At 31.7% G+C, this 19923-nt stretch overlaps 1 long non-coding RNA gene, 1 other non-coding gene and 1 pseudogene across 2 annotated transcripts in view; 1 reads left to right on the top strand and 2 right to left on the bottom strand.

Moving 5' to 3' along the window:
• LOC120582307 (uncharacterized) overlaps nucleotides 1–19923 on the bottom strand; it is a 54593-nt gene that overhangs the window by 10994 nt on the left and 23676 nt on the right. The gene's annotated exons all lie outside the window — the stretch shown is intronic.
• LOC120582773 (U6 spliceosomal RNA) lies at nucleotides 3771–3877 on the top strand. Its single transcript, XR_005647637.1, has one exon. It is a non-coding gene; the product is annotated as a U6 spliceosomal RNA (small nuclear RNA).
• On the bottom strand, nucleotides 5773–5891 carry LOC120582827 (uncharacterized; annotated as a pseudogene).

Below are 19923 nucleotides of genomic sequence, written 5' to 3'. Positions count from 1 at the left end.
ACATAGAATTTGTGACTCTCCAACTTTGTCTCCTTTTCTTCCAATATTCCCCTACCACTTTATAGAATTCTAGCTTCTGTGTTTTTTTACGCTAGAAAAATGAGGATTATCTATTGGCATTTTAGCTACCACAGTGTCAACTACACTACAGTGTCAACTCAGTGCATGTTTTCTTGCACTATTTATTTGTTTGGGCTTTTTTTTTTTTTTGATCACTCCTCTACAGATTCTGTTTTTGTTTATCTCCCAGGTCTTTAGATAATTGTTTGTTGCATTTTGTCAGAAGCTTATAGTTGTTATCTATGGAAAGGTTGGTCTGGTAGGAGATTAGTCAGTCATATCAGATGTGAAACTTCTTTTATTATTCTTAAGTAATAGATTAATTTTTGCTTACATAAAGTCTTAAATAGTTATTTCTAATGAACATCTATCCATGTGATTACTCAGTGTCTCAGCTCCTTCTATCTTGTGATTCTGCTCTTTTCAGGAGCAATAGGTAGAGAAAGCAAATGGAACACCACACTCAGGAGGTTTGTATGGCCAGGCCGGAAGGCATAGCATTCATTTCCACTCACGTTCTATTGGATAGAAGTCGGTTACATAGCCACATCTCATTCAAGGGAGCCTAAAGAATGTAGTCGAACTCTGGCTTGGAAAGAAGTGGAGATAAGTTTTCTAATCACCTAGCAGTCTCAGACACAGAGTTTCAATCATTAATGTTTTTAGCAGAATTACTGTACACTGCATCTCCTGAAGAAATTTTAAAATGCTCACAGTATCTTTCCTTAATATCCATTAAGGATTCCCCAAACTGTAAGTAATATCTTCTCATTATCTTTATCTTGTAACATTGTCTGAAATATACTTTTGCAGAAATATTATTCAAGTTGGGATATGACTCTCATACACATCTATGAATTCATTTAAAAACATTATCGAACATGGCCTATATCCAAGATTTACGAGAAGTAGTCACTGCTGCAGAGCATTTTATTGTCATTAACGCAGGGAAAGAAGAATAACAAAGTTCTGCCAAATTATTATTACAGAACAACTTATACTCAGCATATGAGGTCATAATTCAAGTTTAACAGACAAGAAAACATATCTTTCATTCATTTCCTTTTATTATTGTGAGGAATATTATTGTGGCAAATAAGATGGACTAACAGCAAAAAGGTCACTAACTTTGAGTCAATGAAGCAAATCCCATATTAGAATATGATGCTAGAGATAAAGGGATAAGAATGAGAAAACTCTCATTTATATCTATCTTTTAAAAATAAAGGGACAACACTCTCCACTTCAACAACTTTCTTTCTGAGACAGATTCTGCCTTTTTTTTTTTGAGTAATAGACCTAGTAGATTGTTTTCTGGTAATACTCTCCTGCTCTCACCTTCTAAAATTAGTATGTTTATATTTCTGTTCAGACAAATGGAGAACTAGTGTTGCTTCTGGAACTTTACATCTTCAGTATCCTGAGATGTGCTAGCAGGTGAGCTGAGGTCAGTGAGACTGTCATTGTCTCTCTAAAGGAAGGAAGAAATTATACTTGCCTACCTTGTGGTTTCTTTATTTGTAGTAGTCTGCTAACTGCTGTGAGCATAGCAGTTGGGAAAACTAAAGAGTGATAATTGTTGTATATCTTCCCTTCTTTTCATTTATTTTTTGTTCCTAGACTATGATCTCACAATTTATTACAAGGAAGATTGGCTCTCACAAAGCTGAGTAAGAAAACGTATGGGTCTACATGGATTTTATTTGGTATTTTGAGCATGAAAAATGGGGACTATTGGAAATTTCCCAGACACGTGGAACCAGTCTCTACATAATATCTATAACTATACAATAAAGTGATTGTATTTTCAATCAGTTTAGAATGTGAGATAAACATTTAGGTATAATGCATCAGGGAGAAAAATGATGACAATAAGCTTTTCTTATCTCCCTTTCTCACAACCCAGAAGAGTTGTAACTTGAAATATGGACCTAAACATTTCCTTAGCCTTGTGAGTTCCATGCTTGCTGGGACAGTGATGGCCTTTCTCCAAGCTTTCAGAGATCCAAGATCTATACATATTGATACATCGTGATTTGCTTTAGCATGTGGTAACTCACAGCAAGCCCACCTCAGGTAAACTTTTATGTAGACTCAGTGAACCTTAAGACAAGCAACTACTGATTTATCTACACCTGCATGCAGGAGCACTGCTTCCTCTAAGCAAAGGCTAGAATAGAATTTTCCTGGAGTATCTAGTTGATTGCTTGGAACTATGGAGATCAGGCATGAGACCAACAAAGCACAATGTTCACCTCTAAAGGAAGCAGACATAAGCCAATGTAAAACTAAGCAGTCAGATCTTTTATTGCATAACTAAGGTGCTTTAGTTATGAGTTATTTAGCTATAAGTAGCCAAGTAGCTCATTGTTTTTAAGAAATTTATTACAATTCACAGAGAAGCCTATGGGAAGGACTATAGGATATTTCTATTTCTTCATGCGTGATAAGATTGAATATCTGTCAGAAGAAATTTCTATCATTGTTTCCCATCTAATTATCCACTGTTCTTGTAATTATTCATTGTGACTTTTTATATTTGTTAGTTATATGTTAAAAATGCATATATTTTAGAAAAGTACATGTTTTCACTATCCTAATCATGTGTGTGTGTATATGTGCGTGTATGTGTGTTCTTAAAATGTAGATTGAGTCAGACTCTGGCGTAGTGCCTGGAGTCTTGAACATAATACATATTTCTAAGTTCTTTCATTTTTATCCTATGACATAACTCAAGGATATTTACAGACTCTTAGCAATTGTGATGACCCTGATATACTCACATATTTTAGTGAATGACATTGTATCAACCAGAGAGGACATTTATTGAAATTTAAATTCCAATTTTCATTTTCTTTCTTTATGACATTTTCATTTTTAAATGACTCTCTTTTTAGAATGAAAGACTTCTGTTCCTTAAATTTAATGTGTATTGTGTTAAAGAGAAGAGAGTAGGATTATTTTTCTTTTAAGTTTTATATTTGAAATTCTAAGATTCTTTATGTATAGGGTATGTAAGGGCCAAATACAAGAGGTATGGATCTAGATTAATTTGTATATCAAAGCCATGCTCCCTGCTGGGTCTTTTGTCATCTCTCAGAATCTACCAGCATATTTTTGAAGATAGAGCTGACAGTACTTGCATCTTTATTGATCTAGTGAATGGAGAGTATCAAGGAATCTTCAGTTTCTAGCTGGAAAAAAAAATGTGTTAGATGATGCACATATTTACTAAAAAAGGGAAACTGAGAGAGTGTATTGGGATGCTCTAGAATGAAGGTTTGTGCCTTACCCCCTAATTCATATGTGTGTTCTAATCATCAATGTGATGCTATTTGGAGGTGGGACTCTTTGGGAGATAATTAAATTATGAGGTTTGGCACTCATGAATGGGATTAATGCTGTTATAAGGAAAAAATGAGATAGCTTGCTTCTTCTTTTTCTGCTCTCCTCTATGTGAACCTACAATGAGAAGACAGCTGTCTGCAAACTAGGAAGTACGATCTCAGCAGATGCTGGATTTGCTGATGCCTTGATCATGGGCTTCAGACTCTGCAACTGTGAGAAATTGTTTATTGTTCAAGCACCGTCCTCCCTGCCCCCACCACACACCCAAAATAGCCTTGGGAGGAGCAGTCTTTCTTCAGGCAAAAATTTTTTAAAAAATGTTAAACATCGTAATATATATAAAATTAAACATATATACAATAGTGCTTGTTTCTACAGCACATATGCTAAAACTGAAATGATACAAAGAAGATTAGCATGGCTCATGAGCAAGGATAACACACAAATTCTTGAAGCATGCCATTAAAATAACAACAACAAAACAAATGAAACAAAAATGACAATTACACGGTAGATAAACCAGTCTCAATGCCAATGAGGTAGGAGGCCCTGAAAAATCATATAGCATTAAATAGGGCCGTATAATCCACATTCAGAGAAGAGGAGCAAATATTTGGGAACAAGAATATAATCTATCGCTATACAGGTAATTCACAAAGCATAAATAAGAATGACTAGCAACATGTACATATTTAGCCCCATATTAAAAAATATAAATGAATAATATAATGAAGGAAAAACAAATTGTTTTAACTTCTCTGATGAAGTTCAATATCAGAACCTTTACTCCCAGCATTACATCTTGATCAGAGGTTAAGAATATAATAAAATAAATTCAAAATTACCACAATTATATTCATCACAGAGTCAGTTGAAGCTCTCGGTCCATTTCGTGAAGAAACACACTTCAATGTATTAAGACACTCATTATATTACCTGTGATTATTTCTGGTTATTTAAATAATAGATGACTTCTTCCTTGAATCAATTTACATTTTTTCTAGTTATTTATAAGTAATATATATTGTATATAATTAAAATATTTACTTTTTTAAAAAAATGGAAAAATGCAAGCCCATAATTTTTAGTAGACATTGCCTACACAGGACATAATATTTTGTCTCTGTGTACAAATCTAAAGAAAGACAAGTTAAAAATAGTTATCAAAGCTAGTTACTCTGGATAACCTCTTCTACAGTTCTGTCAAGTAAAACATTTTTAGACATTTCAGACACACACACACTGTGTACCATTCACTAGCTCTCTGTCAGAGCCTTCTGTGTCCTATAATTTTAAACTCTAAAAATACTCAGTGGTGAAATATTGATTTCCTCTCTAGTTTCTGCTCAGACTTTAGTTGGATGCCTGGCAAGGATTCCACTCAGAAAATCAGTGCTTGACTCTGTGTTTTATTCTTTGTTAAGAAACACATTGTATCTTTATACTTTTACCTCAGGTAGCCTATGTCTTTTTCTTGACATTTGTGTTATAGTATATTCAAAGGAGGATCATTGTTTTGTTTTACATCTAAGTAATGATAAATCTCCAAAATGTGTACAGGTTTCTAAAAAGGCAAACACATAGTAACAATAAGTCAGTCAGTAATTATATATGTTATTTGTAAGTGAATTGCAATGGATTAAGTTTAGGAATGTTTATAAATTTCTAAAATTTCATGTGAATATTAGTTGTACCAAGTAACTAAATTATAATCTCCCTAAAACCAGGAAGATTTATTTACTTTTTGCAGTTTACCAATATATTTGAAACTAATTTTTTTCCCTCACAAGTAACAATATTATGCTTCGGGATTTCTTTAAATAGGTTAAGTGTCATTGTAAGGTTTTTTAAAATTTATTTATTTATTGGGTGACATTGGTTAATGAAATACAGTAAGTTTCAGGTATACAATTTAACAGTAAGGAATATATATATTGCATTGCGTGTCCCCCTCCCATAGTTAGATTTCTTTCTGTCACCACATATTTAACTCTTTTTATCCTAACTCCTTCCTCTCCCCTCTCCTCGCTCCCCTCCCCTCTGGGAATCACTAGTCTATTGTCCATGTCCATGAGTCTCTGCTTGCATGTCCTGTTCGTTTGTTGCTTTTAGGTTTATATCCCACATATAAGTGATATCATGTGGTTTTCAACATTTTTTATCTGGCTTATTTCATAGCTTTACTCATCTTTTTGATTCATGCATAGTATTTAGTATATAGCTGGTGAGTCATAGAAAAGAAAAAAAGATCTAGTAGTTAAAACAAGCATATGTCCAAATTTAGTATTAATTTATTCATTTATTTTATCAGCAAATATTTGTTTAATTATTATATTATTAATTTATTATTATTATTATTTTTAATGCCTACAGCACCTGGTATTTCAAGGTAGTCTCCCATCCAAGTGTTAACCAGGCCCGACCTTGCTTAGTTTCTGAGATCAGATGAGATCAGACATGTTCAGGGTGGTATGGCTGTAAACTAATTATTAATTTATTAAATAGTTAAATAGTTTAGTGGAAGACTATAATATTAAGTCAATGCTTTCAAACAGTGGGAAGAAATGATCAATGAATAAGTGGTATTGTGACAATTTGGATAAACCAGACCTAATGCCACTGAGGCAAGGATGCATATGCTTTCTGTAGGAGGCCCCAAAAGTCATATCTTGTTGGGTGACACAATTTGGGATAAAATAAGCTCATAAAATAGTAAAGCTTTAAAAGTTTTTACAGAATAATTATTTTCTAACAAATATGACTACAGATCAAATTATATAAAGTAAATCCTCATTTTATTTAGAAACTTTCCAAGATAGCATACAAACAGTTTGCAATAATATGAAAGAGGCAAAAGTGTTAGTTTTATGTCATGAAGAAGATTACAACATATCAACTACATGATGTCTGCTTGAGTTAGTGTTTCACTGGTACTCTTTGTCCTCATTGAATTTTCAGCTCTTTGCAATTAAATATTGGCAACTGATAAGTATAAAAATTAACATGTCTGTCCTATTCCTTTTTGCAAATGACACACTGCAGATTCTTCTGGATTAAGATATTTTTTTGATATCTAAATATTGCTTGATTCTACATTTGAAACTGTAAAATTTCCATGGTTTCTCCTTTGATCTGAGGTTTTATGATATATATTAGATATTGAACTGTAATTGACATATATTAGTTGATTACTATGTCTTATGGGGATTTAGAGAAAATTAGGGAAACATGATACTTAAATAAATATTTTACTCTTCAAATTTATTGCAAAGGAAATTTAGTTCATGTGACAATGGAAATTACCTATTTCATAAATTATTAAATTAGAAATTATATTGATTTACTTTTTTGAAGAATATGTTTTCAATTTATATTATTTTTATGTGTATCTCATTTAAGTAGAACTCAAACATTAATAGATGGGAAATTAGAAGTTTCTAAGGACTTTGTAATTTAATATTCCACACTATAGTGATAAATAAATTTTTAAGTTTCAGTTTAACTTAGCTAGACTTTCAAAAACATAGAAGTATATGTAAATAATTGAAATTGAATATTAGATGCAAAAAAGGAGAAATATCCCAAACAGTATGACGTTGAATTTTTAATTAGTAACTGATGGGAAATATAGAGAAATAGTACATTATTTGAAGAATAAAATTGAGGAGTGTTAAAAATCTATTTTGTAAAGTAAATATTTTTGTCTTTTAAGATTTTTACACAACTTTTTTGAAAAAACAAACTATTATAAAAATCTTCTTTTTAAAAAATACGGTGATATAGAATGTAATTTATATTTATTTTCACAGGAAAATAAAATTGTCCTTGCTCTATTTGTAGATACTTTATACATTTCAATATAAATTATTTAGCAAAATATCTAAGTCTAAATATGAGATTTATTGAACATCCTCATAATAATATCTTTTAACATTTACAGATTTTAAATAATAACAATCCAAGAATTGCAATGATTGCTATGGCTATGGCAATTAATTTTGCTTCTTTGAGGGGCAGGGTATACTTATTTTCAGAATTAGAAGTTCTATTTTATAACTATATTGTGAAACAGAATAAAAGAAGACATTTTCATGAATCACTTTTGAATTTATCAAATAACCTTTTCTGCATTTTTGGTGATTTTTTTTTCTTTTTTCGCCTATTAATATAGTGAATGACATTGGTTTTCAAATATTAAACGAAACTATTTCTAAAATAACTACTGGGTCTTGTATCATTAATATTTTCTGTTTCAATGTATTCAGTTTATTATACTTTAGGGTAGGAATTTTGCTTCTATAATCATGGAAGAGTTTGACATGTAATTTTCCTTTTTTATAAAGGCCATGTCATATTTTGGTAATGGGGTGGAGCTAATTTTATAAATCATTTAATTTCTCTTCAGAAAGACATTTTCATGGAAAGATTTTTAATTATAAAATGAATTTAAAACTTATTAGCTAGTTCTGTTCTATTTTTATTCTTGTGTCAGTTTTTAAATTTAAATTTGTTTTCAAGAAATTTGAACATTTTAATCATTTAGAAAGTTTATTGACATGAATTTGTTTGCAATATACTTTTATTACCTTTTTAATGTTTGTGAAATCTGTAGTGTATCCTCTTTCAATTTTAGTTATTGACAGGTAGTGATTACTCTGCTTTCTTGGTTGGTATTGGTAGGAGTTTATCGATTATATTAGTCATTAAAAAAACTTTTTTTGGCGTTGCGGAATTTCTCTATTATATTTTTCTTTTCAATTCCATTGGTATTTATTATTGTTATTTTATTCCTTTTACTTAATCTTATTTTAATTTACTCTTCTTTTTCTAGCTTCTCAAAATGTTGATATCATTGATTTCCAACTTGAGTATAGGTATTTATTGTTGTAAATTTGGTCTAAAGATTGTTTTATCTATGTTCCAAATGTTTTAATGTGCTGTATTTTCATTATTATTAAAGTTCAAATTATTTTCTGATTTCCATTTTGGGTTATTTAGGAGTAAATTATTTCATTTCCAAATATTTGAGGTTTTTAAGGTTATTTTATTATTGATTTCTAATTGTGCTGTTCAAGTCCATATCTTTCTCCTGAGTATTTTTGTGTTTGTTCTGTCAGCTTAAGAGAGATATGTTAAAATTTCTAAATCAGTATGTAGACGTATCTATTAATACTCTTTCTGTTCATTCTTTGCTTCATTTATTTTTAGCTCATGTGACTATACAAATTCACAGAACTAATTAAATGCTAATTAATGCTTATTGGATCTTAAGAACATTTGAGATTTTTGTCAAATGTTTCATTTTTTACATGCTATTCAGAATATTAGTACAATTTTGCATATTACATTTGAAGAGTAACATGTTTGTATAATAACATATTAAGAACTTTTGTATTTTTTATATATAGTAAAGCCTTGTAAAATATGTGAACCTTTCTTCCAAAAATCAATAATCTAGTATCTTGTGGCAGACCCTTATTTGCTCAGTTACATGCAGATAAAATTTTATGATCTCTCCTTTATTGGTTAATATTTTGATGAAAGTACACAGCAAGTGACCTTCTGTTTAGATGAAGGAAACTAGAGCTTTTAGATTTCCAATGCTAATAGAGGAAAATTTGACTGAACTAAACATGAAAAATTTAACCTTGACAGCTGGAAAAGAGAAATGAAATCCAATTTTGTTGCTTGAGTCACTATTTAAGTTCCTGCTTGGGGTTAAGATAGACCTTGACAGTAACACGTTCCATAGGCCACCTGCCTTGCTGCTGGATGCTTCCGAATATACTGGGGAAGTTTGCTGCCAGCTTAGATGATTGATAGGGAATGATATTTCTTGTATATGGTGTAAATGTCACTAAATTACACCAGGAAATTTAAAAATTTAAAGAAATTTAGAAAAAAAAATTAACTATGTAATTTTAGAAATCTTAGAAGTTAGTAATAGTTTAGTTCCGTTGAGAATGTTACAAAATTGAAAGTCCTAAATATAACTTCTTGATCAACTGCTCAGAAATCTGACTTTCAAAAATTGCCAGAGAGCAGAAATCATATGATAATATGTATGCCAAAAGAATAAGAAGATTATATAATTTTTTTCCTCTGGATTGGATATCATAGAAGTTGGAGTCTTGGTTTCCTATATAAATGTATAAAACTCATTTTTAATGTGTAAATACAATTCATGTTTTACTATTAAATTAAACATGATAATAGGCCTTTTCTTTCAATTATTAATAATATATGTTAATTGAACATATACCTACTATGTGCAAGGCACTGAGGGAAATGATCAGATAAGGAAAGCACAGGGTTTGTTTTTAAAGAATTTTTATCTAGTAGAAGACAGAAAGCAGACACTCAGGAAAAGATTGATCATGGTCCAAGCACAGATGGTCCTTGTCTTAACAATGGTTCGACTTACAATTTTTCAACTTCACAGTAGTGCAAAAGCAATATGCATTTAGTAGAAACCATACTTCAAGTTTTGAATTTTGATCTTTTCCTGGGCTAGCAACAGACAATACCATACTCTCTCAGGATGCTGAGACTTGGCAGAGAGCTGCAGCTCCCAGTCAGCCACACCGTCATGGGGGAAACAATCAATACTCCACAGTGCCAGCATTTTTTTGGACACTGTATTTTGTGTTTTTGCACTCCATCATTTCTACAATATGTCCATCTTTGTTTCTTGTTTCTGGTGAGAAGAAGAGGAAGGCAATTACTCTTGAGATGAAACTCAAAATAATTGCCCAGTTGTAGGCTAATATAAGTATTCTGAGCATGTTTAAAGTAGGCTAAACTTAGCTATTATATTCTATAGGTTAAGTGTAGTTAATGAATTTTTGACATGATATTTTCAATTTACAATGAGTTTATTAGGTCATAACCCTATCTTAAGTTGAGGAGAATCTGTAGTAAATTATAGACATTCGATGAGTAACAAAACCATGCTAACGCACTCAGAAAGCAGAGTATTTCATGCTCTGTTGGTCAGAGTGGGTTTTTTTTTTTTTTTTTTTTTTATGAAGGTCATGAAGCCAATTATATTTGAACTGTCTCTTGAAGAATAAGTAAATTACTGGAAAGCTTTTCCACAGAGGTGTATTAGTAAACATGTAAATAGGAAAACACAATTAAGTTGAGTGGATAGACTACACATGACAATTCATGAGGGATAGTTAAAAGAAAAACTGTTAAGGGAGGTCAGGACCTTGATTATAACTGGCATTGAAACCTGTGCCAAGAATGTAGATCCAGAAGTAATACTAGTTCTCCATTTCTCTGAACAGAAATAAAAACACACTGATTTTAGAAGATAAGAGCAGGAGAATATTACAGGAAATAATCTACTGTGCCTATTACCCAATCAATGAGTCTTCTTTTATAATCTGCAGGGGAGTTGTATGATTGAAGCAGTGCTCTAATAGTTCTAGAAACATTGCAGAGAGGAGCAGTGAAGCAAGAAATCCATAAAGATGCTGTTAAGTGCCTAATCACCACATTTCAAGGGAAGGGGAATGGGGGCAAGGGATTTTTAGATCTATTTGTATAAAAAGTGAATATGATTTGGAGAGTGATTAAATATTATAGGTCTTAGGAATAATATAAAGAAAAGTAATGACTTCATGAATAAAAATACCAGGTCAGGAGAGAGAATTGGAAAGAGCAATACAGATAAAAATTTCCACCATATTGTTTCTTATAGGGAAATAAAGTTGGAGCTAAATCATTACTGAAAGAAAATATTTGTTGTCAACAGTATAACTGTGAAGATTGAAGCCAAGAGAGTGGGCAGGCTTCTTATGGAGTTCATACAGGATGAGAAGAATCACATGGCAAAGGTTGTTTTTAGGGCATGCCCATAATCCTATAAAGAATCCAATAAGGGACAAGGGAATGAGTTTCCAGTTAATTAAAGGGACTAAGAGAGAGGTAGCATGATTGAATCCAATAAAATTTTGAGAAGAAAAGTTGGTAGTTATATGAGATATGACAGAGAGATGGACAAGAGTAAGAACTGGTAGTCAATCATTCTAATGTGTAGCTAGGAAGTATCTGGGGAATTTTAAGAATATAATTTTCAGAAAGTGAAGAATTAGGGGAGTACATGTATAATTCAGGCATGACAGGTTATCAATTTTGGTTTTCCTCTATTCAATCATTTACATGGTATTTATGGAGCACCTCCAATGAATTTTTGGTATTAGGGACATAGCAATGAACAAAGATTCCTTCTCTCATGGTTCTTACATTCTAATAGGGAAATTGTCAGTAAGCAAATATATATCAAGTGGCAATGAGTTGAAGAAAAATAAGAAAGGATGAGGACAGGTAGGGGATTCATATCTCCAACTTAAAAGGAGATGTCTTTCTTTACTATCAGTGTTCCATCTGTGAATCAGACTCAAGCATGACCACAGGCTTATTTTGTCAATTTAAAGAATTATAAAATGGCATTAGAGAATGGAAAGAGTTATTCTCTAGTCTTGCTCTTTCTTACAGAACACACCGCTTAGAGTGCAAATAATTCTGTACATGTCATTTATACATGAGAAGAATAGACCTTTCTGCAAAAATGTAACAGCTTTGTAGATGTTGTGGATAACAACAACAACAACAACAACAACAACAACAATAACAAACTGAGGAATACAAAAATTTCATTTCCCTGTGTCTGTCTGAAACGGATCTGGAAGAAGACCAAGTTATTTTATTTTAAAGAATTAGTTGCCTTAAATGTAAAGGCCACATTAATACAACATTCATGTGCCTCCTACTGACATGGCTTGAGCATAATTCCAACTAAATTCTATCAAATGAACAAATATGAAACCTTTTATAATAATGCATGGTTTCATGTTGGAAGAATTATAGCCTCCAGCGTGCAAAAATAAGAAATGCATAAGCAAGTTTTGATTTAATTTAATGCTTTACAAGGTCAAGTTGTTTAAGTGAGTAGATAAACCACACTTCAAACAGGACGAAACCAAAGTTGAGTATGGGGGAGAATGCCTTTTCACTATCTTGATTACCTTTGCACTATTTTCTTGAAACAAAAGTATCTATAAACATAGAAGGTAATTAAAATTGCCTTATATGTCTGTGTAGTAGAAGATATGTAATGATATTCTGCCTTTATCTAAAACTACCTTTAGTATTAAATGTTGTCATACCTAAAAAGTAATATAACAGAATGATTTTTATTATGGATGGTAATTTATGAAAAATGTAGCCAATGGAATTGATGTCAAACTTTTATTCACAAACTTTATTTACTTTCATTTTGCTCACTGTTTACCAAGGTTTGTTACAGCAGTAGTAACTATTTCAGTTGACATTTGCCTGTTTATATTTTTTTAAATAGGTTTTGTTTTTTATTCTCATAGAGCTCTAGAGCTAATTACAGCTGCTCATTCTTCTATTTCAACCCTCAATGCTCTCAGTTTTCTTTGGGTTTTGCTTTCACTCACAGTCATATTATTTTTTCCATTTTGTGTCTGATCCTCTTTTATATACAGCCAGGAGAGAAGCATTGCCACTGAGAATGAAAAGGCTTTTAGAACTAATTTTCATTTTCTGTGCAATGCCCATGGCATTCTCAGAGTGTGTGATGTGCTATCATCAGGATTTGATTATGCAATTGAAATGCAAAAAGTTTAAAAGCTCAGCTTTATTGGCCTTATCAGCAGTTTGCACTCTTCTAAAAGCTCTTTTAGAACAAATACGTGATCAATTTTGGTCAAAAATTACCACATGTTTTAGGAAAAAAGGAATCTAATAGATGATGCTTAGAGAGGAATTGACATTTTGAAATTTTATACTATATTTTTATATAAATTTCACTACTTTTTTCTGTTAAAAACTGTCTAATTTGAATATGATTGAAATTTGGAAAAAAATGCCCAAATGTACCTTTTCTCTCAATTTGCTGGCAAAGTCCTGGGAAGGTAGATCTTTATGAAAATACTATATAGAGAAGAAAATGCAGTGAAAAACTGGCTGTTCATATATTTTAACCTTGCAAGTCTTCTACTTTGATTAATTCATTCTGCCCTGGAGTGGACCTTGAATTACTGGAAACAGCAAAGTAATCTGGCTTGCCTCAGGAAGGACCTAATTCTAGACATAATTCTAGACTAGTTAAGAAGACTTCAATAAATATGCAGAATGAGAGAAACTGCAACTGGGTTTTATGAGTCTTGTGGTCACATTCTTGAGACTAGAACTACAAAATGAGCTATATAGTGGGGAATGTGACTTGCTATATTTTCTCTTCCTCCACTAATTCAAATACTGCTCTGGGCTTGTAGAAGCTAATATAAGAAAAAAGACTGAACTATATGAAAACAAGGAATAGTTTTATTCCTTTAAAAAAATTTTTAACTTTGATATTCACATTAAAATGATGTGGCCATTTCAGAAATAGGAGAGTAAATGTTGAATTACAATATTATTATCCAGCTTATTTTCATAAGAAAAAACATATCCAACCTTAGATCTTAGAAGAACCTATGTCACATGTCTATTGGATAGACTATGCACCTTTGAAAATGATAGTGATCAAGTTATCCTCCCATGAAGCATGAATATAAATCACTATATTAGTTTAGCAATGTTGGCCTCACTGCATTACATTCTACTCATGAAAACAAGATCTGTATGTGACAATGTACCAGCACCAAAGAAATCTGAGGGAGAAAATGAACTTCAGATTCCTTACAGAATCAGAGATCAAAAGATCTGTTCCATTAAACTTTAAACCAGAGAAATTCATCTGTCTGCCCCAGTGCCTAGTGTCAATCAATGACTCAGCTTTAGCTGGATTATGGTTAAGCCTGAATGGTCATGTGAGAGAAAATTTCAGACAACCAGTCTCCAAAGAGATTGCTACTCTAAGACTCAGCATGAGAGAGAAATGTGCTTAGGTTTATGTTGTATAGCAAAGAAATCTTATTCACCTTTAAAGATAATTGTAAAAGAACTGTATACCGCATTTGTCATACTCACTCACAAAAATGGGATAATCATTAGAAATGTGACACAAATAGGTATTTTGTTTATATTTCTAAGAATTTGAGGCCTTTCTCTTAATTCACTTAATATAATTTAAACCAAGATTCCCATAGGCTATGGAGCTAAGTGAACTGGTCAGAACCTAAAGACTCACTGTATATCTATAACTTATATAATTATAACTAGTTTATTGAGGAATTCTAACTTATTAGGATATAAAGAGAACATTTTTTTCAGTAACTATCCCCTACATGTACTTTCTTGAATCTCTCTTTTCTACTGATTAGACCATTTCTTTCCAACAATTTTGTCAAATCTTAAAACTTTTCAGTTATATCAGTTGTCAGAAAAGTCTTATTTTTTATTTAAACCCAGTCCTATTACAAAAGTTCAATGTCATATCAGTTTCAATTTTATGGTTCACTTTTAGAAATGCAGATTCAGTCAGTCAGCTAGAGATTCATACATGTTTGAATAGCATCAACTGAGAAGTTGATCATGTTGTACAAATTGAAAGTACAGATAAAATGAGATCTTAATTTAAAAATGTTTTGCTTTTAATCTTAATATGAAACCAATGAAATATATTGAGTCCACATATTTCCTGTTGTTTAATTGCAATTTGTTTTTTACTTTTCGGTCAGAAAGGAAATTTAATTTAAAGGATACATTAACTCTAAATGAAATGAGCCATGAGATGAAAAATTTCAAGTTTTGTGACTCCTGTGGTCATAATTACATATAAAATATTTGAAACATAATTAAATTTCTTTAATCAGAGTATGGGGAGGGTTTAGATTGGTATCTTTTGAATTTATACATATGTATGCATATATATATCTTGAGTATATATATGTTATGCATATATAATTTGTGTAATTTTATGGTAAATTAATGAGACTGAAATGTCAGCTTTTTAGGTATGATTCAATTTTATTATGTACACTGGTGTACCAAAGTATTAAATTGTAAAAAATATTAAAAAATCTGGGTAAATTTTTCACTCATTTCCAAGTATTTGAAAAAAATTATTTTCTAGTGGAATGCTGGTCAAATATTAATGTTTTTATACTAATTGCAGAAACATCCCTGACATGAAAAGCATGTTGACCTGAGTTCTGGATCATGAGTTAGAAAACAGGAAAATAGATGAAGGATAACTGGAGATCATGATGAGATTGAAGTGCCATCTGTTATCTCCACAGTGTCTGTCATCACTGCACCTGGGTGTGAGAGGGAAATATGCCTGTGCACATCCATAGAACAGCTTTGAGGCTCAGAGTCTTGGTGACCTCAAAGATCTGAGGACATGGAGTGGTTTTATGGATCTCCTTTTTTGGTTTTTGGCTCAGCTTCTGATATAACTCATTAACAAATAGTAATCGAATAATAGTTTTCACTTGTGTGCTAATAACAAAATGACTTCTACTCAGACGAAAAGTGGTAAATGCCAAAGTAGAAATATAGCTCCCATTAACTGTCTTTTTGCATTCAAGGAATGGAATGGTGGCTGATGTTTATAGCTGTCTTTTTATTAAATAACAATCTTTCTTTGAGCAGTGAAAAAATTTGAAAGAAAATTTGCGTTCATTAAAGAACATTGCCTCACTTCCAAACACTCTTGTGTTCTCTTCTAATGGAAAAGATGTTGCTTGGCAGCCTTGTCATCATCTGATTCAGCATCTTAATTATTTTACTTTAATGGAAGTCACTCTGATAGCAAATTAATAAATAAATGCTTATTAAAACAGCTCATTTATCTGTGCCTCTTTATAATCAGTTCAATTGGATTACGATTTAGGTTATAATGCTTGTAGCATGTTAATTTAGTTACTCAAGTGCAATAATCAAGAATGAGCTCTGTTTGTATTTTGACCTTCTTTCTAAAGATTTAATAACACCTTCAGAACAGAACACTAATAAAAGTACAGGTGAAGTTCATTTGAGCACTGTATCACAAAGAAAAACCTGCAATTAGACCTACTATTAGGCTAGAATAAAATGTTATAAATATAAAATATAATTATCTAATCATATTTTTGTTTTTGTGGAATACCTGTTTTGAAAAAGAGATGTAGTTCATGATACCCCTCTAATATAAAAGTTAATAAACTTCCTTAAAAACTTATTCTGTATCTATATAAGTTAAAAAATGGAAATAAATTATTGAGCATGGCTAAGGATTACCTTGTCTACTGGGACATATTGGATAAAGGCTTATTTACCAGGATAGCTGATAAGGGCTCACAACTCCAAAGTTTTTCAGCTTATTCCAGAGTCCTGTTTTTCTCCTATGATCTGCATCTTTCTGCAAATTGCTTTTTTTTCCAGATCCTTTCTTAATGGCTACTTTTTAAATGCCTATAATTTTCAGAGCAGTGGGTTAATTTTACTAAATTGATCAAATTATTTGATGTGAATGATTATTATGAAGATTATATAAAACATCTACCTATACAATACCTAGCCCAGAAGTTATTATCTCTTTGGTTCTCTTTTCCCATTTCTAGATACTGAAATATGGTTGAAGGAATTAAACAATTTTAAATTATTTTAATAAGATATACTTGACATATAACATTGTGTAAGTTTAAGGTGTGTAACATCCTACTATGTCACATAATTATCATTTCTTTTTGTGGAAGGAACAATTAAGATTTAGTTTTTTGAAGTTTATAATATTGTATTATTGACTATAATCTCTAGATCTCTATGACTTATATATCTGTTAGTTGAAATTTTGTAATCTTAAACAATATCTCTCCAGTACCCCCACTCCCCAGCCTCTGGTAACCACCATTCTATCCCCTGTTTTTAGGAGTTTAGCTTTTTAGATTCCACATATAAATAAAAATCATACAGTATTTGTCTCTTTATCTGATTAATCTCACTTAGGATAATACCCTCAAGGTCTATCCATGTTGTTACAAATGTCAGGATTTCCTTCTTACTTGTGACTGAAAAATATTCTACTAGTTGAACATATTTAATGGAATACCTCACATATTGAAGATGCTCTGGGGTGTTCTGTGGGGAACACAAAGATGAATCAAGCACAAGTTTGTGGGTAAGGTAAACATGGAAAATCTTTAGGAGAGATATTGTGTTTTTTCTTCGTGAAACTTCAATAACTAGCACAATGCCTAATCCATATTTGGTACTCAAAATATTGATTGATTCAATGGTTTCAATTTGTAAGAAATAATAATAATTGGAATCATAAGTAACAAACTATAAACCCTAAGATAATACATTTTACTTGAAGAACACAAGTATTGAAGAGAAAGCATTTCTTTAGGGCCTTAAAATATTGGTAAATTATGATGGGGGAAAGGGCATTCTATGCTGAAGAAAGAGTATGATAAAAAGACCTACATATATGATAGAGTTAGTATAATTTTGCACTAGGAGTGGCTGGATTTTCTGTCACCGAAGCTGAGTGAGAAGATGTTCAATGAGAATGAGTCTACAATGGCAGTTGCAAATCAATCACTTGAAGACCTCAAAACTCCGCATCCCATGTCTATGGATAATGAGAGAATAGTGGGCCAGGTGCCTGTTCTCTCTGAACTTGATTCCTGCTTTCCCTTTTGATGTTGGGTTTGTTTTGTACCTTGTGATGTTTTTGTATTTGTTATCATTTTTATGAAAGTAGGAATCTTGTTTCCAGTCTATCCCCAGTGCCTAGAAAACTATTTGGTGCAAAACATGAATTTGATAGGTAATTTTTAATCATTGAATATTTAAATAATTTCACATGATTCAATATGAAATTGTCAACTATTACAGGTTTTTGAGTGGAGAAAAGATATTGTCTCACCTCTGTTTAATGAAAGCAACCTTAAGAGTTGACTTGGACACATCTATCCACCTGCTTGCATTTGTGCTCATATAATTATATACCAGTTTATATGGATGAACTTAATGGTGTACTATCTAAGATTAATCTTTCTATTTCTCTTTGCCTATTCGAGGACATTGCTCTAGAAATAATTTCTAATATAATGTTTCCTACATTATCAATTTTGCCTTCTCTTTGAACCATTTCCATTGGCATCCAAACATGTTGTTATTTTTCCCTTCTTAAAAAACAACACAGTATACAACTGTCTTGACTCTATTTCCTCCATAAGTACTTTTACCTTTTGTCTTTTCATTTTTGTGTACTTTCTTGAAATTGTAGTTTATACTTAGTGCATTCATTTCTTCTACTTGATTCTGTCATAAACCCAATTTCAACCAAGCTTTCTCCTTATCACTTCACCCAAAGAGCTCTTGTCACTAGAGATCGTTGCTTTGCTAAATCCAATGGCTAAATATCAGATCTCATTTTATGTCAACTTTCAGTGGCATTTGATAGAGTTGGTCACTATATTTTTAAATAATTTCTTCCTTTGGCTTGTGAACCTTATATCCTCTTTTATTAATTGCTTCTCAATTTCTTTATCTGGCTTCTCCCTTTCCTGATATATTAATTTCAGAGTGTTTCAAGGCTCAATTCGTGTACCACATTTTGACACTATTAACACTCATCTCTTTTGTGAACTCATCCAGTCTTATAACTTTTTATATCATTCATATATTAATGACTCTCAAAGTTACATGTAGCCAGAAACTTTTGTCTAAAATTCAGACTTGTATGTCTGATGGCCTTTGCAATATCTATTTATTGATGTCTCCTAGGTATTTCTAATATCTCTAATTAAAAATAATCCAAACTGAAACCCATTACTTCTTTCCCTCCAAGCTTCACCATCTTTGTAAAAGTCAACAACTTAGTTTTACTTGATTGAGTTGAAGACTTTAGAATTATTCCTAATTTTCTTCATACCTCTCATCTAATCCATTAACAAATAATGTTGAATTTGCCTTCAAGAATATTTCTTATGCCTCTACTACTACCAGTTCAAGTTACCCTCCTCTGAAAACCAGATGATTGAAATAGCCTCATAATTTATATTCTTTTACCCATCTTTACTTTGCCTCTTGAGTCTATTCTTATCTCCATAACCAAGCTGAACCTTAAAAATTGAAGTCAAACCATATTACTTCTCTGCCAAAATCTTCCAATGGATTTCCATCTCACAAAAATAGTCAAAATCTCTATACAATCTTGCACCCATCATTTCTTCATCCCTATTTCCATCTAATCACCATATCCATTCCAGTTTTCCCATGCTCCTAATTTCTAACACATATCAAGAATGCTCTTGACTCTGGGAAAGAGAAGCAAAGAAACAGAACCACAATAAGTAATATAAAATAAGGGATTTATTATAGGAATATAGGGACTGACCATATGCAGGTGGGTATTTGTTAAATAGTCTATTAAAGGTTGTTATTTTGTTTCTAAGAATAGTTCTAAAGTTGACAGAATGGGAAACTGGGAAAGAAAGGTGGATAAGAAATGGAAAAGCAGCAACAAACTGATCCACAAGGATGTCTCTCATTGTCTCTATCCTTAGTGAGGTGGGTGCCTTCAATATGGATGCCTTTGAC

This window comes from Pteropus medius, unplaced genomic scaffold (assembly GCF_902729225.1).
Source record: "Pteropus medius unplaced genomic scaffold, Ma_sr-lr_union100, whole genome shotgun sequence".
Taxonomy (NCBI): domain Eukaryota; kingdom Metazoa; phylum Chordata; class Mammalia; order Chiroptera; family Pteropodidae; genus Pteropus; species Pteropus medius.
The sequence above is the reverse complement of the archived record's forward strand: the minus strand, read 5'-3'. Positions and strand labels throughout refer to the sequence as shown.